The sequence below is a fragment of the Triticum aestivum genome, chromosome 4A, assembly GCF_018294505.1.
Source record: "Triticum aestivum cultivar Chinese Spring chromosome 4A, IWGSC CS RefSeq v2.1, whole genome shotgun sequence".
NCBI classification, from domain to species: Eukaryota; Viridiplantae; Streptophyta; class Magnoliopsida; order Poales; family Poaceae; genus Triticum; species Triticum aestivum.
The window spans coordinates 391,247,935-391,251,825 of NC_057803.1; positions in this window are offsets into that span (position 1 = coordinate 391,247,935).

Sequence of the window (3,891 nt, forward strand, 5' to 3'; positions counted from 1 at the left end):
CGGCCGGCGCTGCCGCGCCACGGCGGCCGCCTTCGATGCCGACGCCGGCGCCTCGCTCCGGCGCCGCCCCGTCGCCTAGCTCCTCGCCGCGCCGCCCTGCGGAGCGCGCTGCCGCCACGCGCCATCGCCGGCTTCCGCGTCCCGGGCCGGATCCGACCTTCCCGCCGGAGCTCCACTTCCTCGCCGGCGAACCTCGGAGAACGCGCCCCATTACAGTACCATCCAGATCTAGATCGGATCGGTTGACTTTCCGTCCCTAACCCTAATTATTTTGTCTATGTTCATAGCATCGTAACTTTACATCCATAGATCCGATTTGCGCGTATAGCATATCAAAATGTTCGTCTCAGAGAGCACATCATTTCATCTCATTGCATGATTTTCATTTCAGTTCATCTTGATGCCCGAAATACTGTTAGAGGAGTGCTATTTGAGATAATTGTCAGATCTGCTGCTCCAATTAGATATTTGTCATTTTTGCCATTATTATTGTGTGCATGATATGCCCAGGAGTTATTCATGAGTTCTGTTATATGTTTTTCCATCTATACAGAGGTGCAACCCATGTATTTTTGTGATGTGTGTGGTGACTAGAACAAGCTTGCAAAGTGGTGCATTCGTTAATGCTGATTTCAGGGACTTAGCATTTCCACTAAGTCCTTGGTCTGTTTATCTCATTATGCCATATGTTCATGTTGTTCCCTAGTGATCCGTGCCTCTTTGGAGGATGATCAGTAAGGATGTTTTGTTAATCTTGTAGTGCTCTATCCATCCATGTCTTCGTTTGCAATTATGGAGCACCCTAGCTTGAGTCAATCGAGCTCTACCTTTGTCATTTCGTGAATCTGGGCAGATTGTCTACTTGTTAGCAATTTTTCCGAGGATGTTGTAGTTGATCCGTGCATGCTATGTTATTGTTCTTGCCATGTCTAGCTTGTATTTTGTGTACTATTGATGGGTGTATGCTTAGTTTGTCATGACTTGCTCTGTAGTGAGTGCGTCGAGCTCGTAAACATGCCTACTTGATATCTGTTTCAGCATGCACCAGTTTTCACTCAGTCTGAGAACTGATTATGTTTTTGCCATGTTCACATGCTTGCAAATGTATTTTCTGATCCCTTTTGGCTCAAGGTCACTAAGGCACTTTTGTTAAACTCTTTGAGTAGCTCCATGCCATGCTTTACTTTGCCATGTTCAAGTCCTGTAGAATATTGTTTTCACGCTCCAAAGAGTGCTATCTGATCTGAAATTCCAGACAAGTGTTAATTTCACTAAGTCTTAAATCTGTTTACCAAATGCATTTTTCCCGCGCTTGTTTGAACCTGTTATTGGATGAATTGGCCGTAGCTCAGTGCTAGTAGTTTGTTAAGCATCATGAATGGATCCCTGCCATGTATTTTGATGCCATGTTTGGGTGTTGTAGCATGTTTATATTGTTGCATTTAGATGGCTACTTGCTATAAATCGCAGAACGTGGTCATATTTGAATTGCTTGCCATTTCCAAACCGTAACTCCGATTCTGGTGATCTTTATATCGTTTTCAAGCGATTTCATCTCATCTTTCCAGTGGCACAGTTGGATTTCCAAGTTGAGGCCAGGTTCATTCATTCCTTGTCAAATCTTGCATATGCATCACATAATGCATCCCGCATAGCATACCATCATTGCATCGTATTGTTTGAGCTTTGCACATGGTTGATTGCCTTCCGTTTGCCTGTTTGTCTTGTTTGGGTAGAGCCGGGAGACGAGTTCGTTAACGAGGATCCCGTTGAGTTTGCTTTCGAGGATCCAGTCAACTCTGACAACTTTGCAGGCAAGATGATCATACCCTCGAAATCACTACTATCTTTGCTTTGCTAGATGCTCGCTCTTTTGCTATGCCTATGCTACGATGCCTACCAGTTTCTTATCATGCCTCCCAAATTGCCATCTCAAACCTCTGACCCACCATGCCCTAGCAAACCGTTGATTGGCTATGTTACCGCTTTGCTCAGCCCCTCTTATAACGTTGCTAGTTGCAGGTGAAGATTGGAGACCGTTCCTTGTTGGAACATTATTTACTTGTTGGGATATCATTATATTGCCTTGTTATCTTAATGCATCTATATACTTGGTAAAGGGTGGAAGGCTCGGCCTCTCGCCTAGTGTTTTGTTCCACTCTTTCCGCCCTAGTTTCCCTCATATCGGTGTTATGTTCTCGGATTTTTGCGTTCCTTACGCGGTTGGGTGATAATGGGAACCCCTTGATAGTTCGCCTTGATTAAACCTTTTCCAGCAATGCCCAACCTTGGTTTTACCATTTTCCACCTAGCGTCTTTTTCCCTTGGGTTTCTGGAGCCCGAGGGTCATCTTATTTAACCCCCCCCCCCCCGGGCCAGTGCTCCTCTGAGTGTTGGTCCACCTGTCAGCTGCCGGTGGCCACCAGGGCCAACTCTGGGCTGGCCTACCCGTACCTACGACAATCTGAATGTGCCCTGAGAACAAGATATGTGCAGCTCCTATTGGGATTTGTCGGCACATTCGGGCGGTGTTGCTGGATTTGTTTTAACTTGTCGAAGTGTCTTGTAGAACCGGGATACCGAGTCTGATCGGAATGTCTCGGGAGGAGGTCTATTCCTTCGTTGACCATGAGAGCTTGTCATGGGCTATGTTGGGACTCCCCTGCAGCGATTTGAACTTTCAAAAGCCGTGCCCGCGGTTATGGGCAGATGGGAATTTTTTAATGTTCGGTTGTAGATAACTTGAACCTTAACTTAATTAAAATGAATCAACTGTGTGAGTTGCCGTGATGGTCTCTTCTCGGCGGAGTCCGGGAAGTGAACACGGTGTTGGAGTAATGCTTGCCGCAGGATGCCCTCTAGTTACACGTTCGCGCTTTGCCTCCTCTTCTCGCTCTCTTTTGCAAACAGGATAGCCACCATATATGCTAGTCGCTTGCTGCAGCTCCACATATTTACCTTTGCCTTACCTATTAAGCTTAAATAGTCTTGATCACGAGGCTGCGAGATTGCTGAGTCCTTGTGGCTCACAGATTACTTCAAAACCAGATGTGGGGCCTGATGACTCCATTCCAGACGACGCGCTTGAGCTCAAGTGGGAGTTCGACGAGGACTCACGCTGATACTACGGGTCCTTCCCTGATGATCAGTAGTGGTGCCCAGTTGGGACGATTGGGACCGTGTCGCATGTTGGGTTATCTTTTATTTTGGCGCCGTAGTCGGGCCATGAGTGCTTGAGTGTTGTAATGCTATTTATGTACTTTGATTGACATGGCGAGTTTAATCCAACTATGTATCTCCCCTTTTATTATCTATGTTACATGGGATGTTCTGATGATTGCCTAACTTGCGACATTGCTTTCAATGCAGTTATGCCTCTAAGTTGTGCCTCGACACGTGGGAGCTATAGCCGCATCGAGGGCATTACAAGTTGGTAATCAGAGCCTTCCCCAACCTTAGGAGCCCCATTGCTTGATCGTTTGTAGCGGCCGAGTTGTGTCTAGGAAAAATGTTTTGAGTCATTTAGGAATTATATATCGGAGAGTTTAGGAATTCTTTTTACTCCCCAGTCTCCTCATCGCTCTCGTGAGGCATCCTGACGTAGAGTTTTGACTCTTCTCTTCTCAAATTTCACTAAAAAAAATTTAGGATCACGCGGGTATCTTGGAATCGTTCCGATGGTTTTGTGACAAGAACATTGTTCTTGGTGCCTCCTGTCTTTAGGGGTTGTGGCAGTGTCCCGGGGAGTTGAGCTCCAAGGTGTTGTCGTCACAATTTTATCGTTGAAATTCTGGAATACCTACGTTTAGTATGCCGACATCGAAAATATCTTTTATGCAGTTCGTTGGTGAGATAACCTCGACGCCACCCAGTACTGGGGCGAGAGTTCAG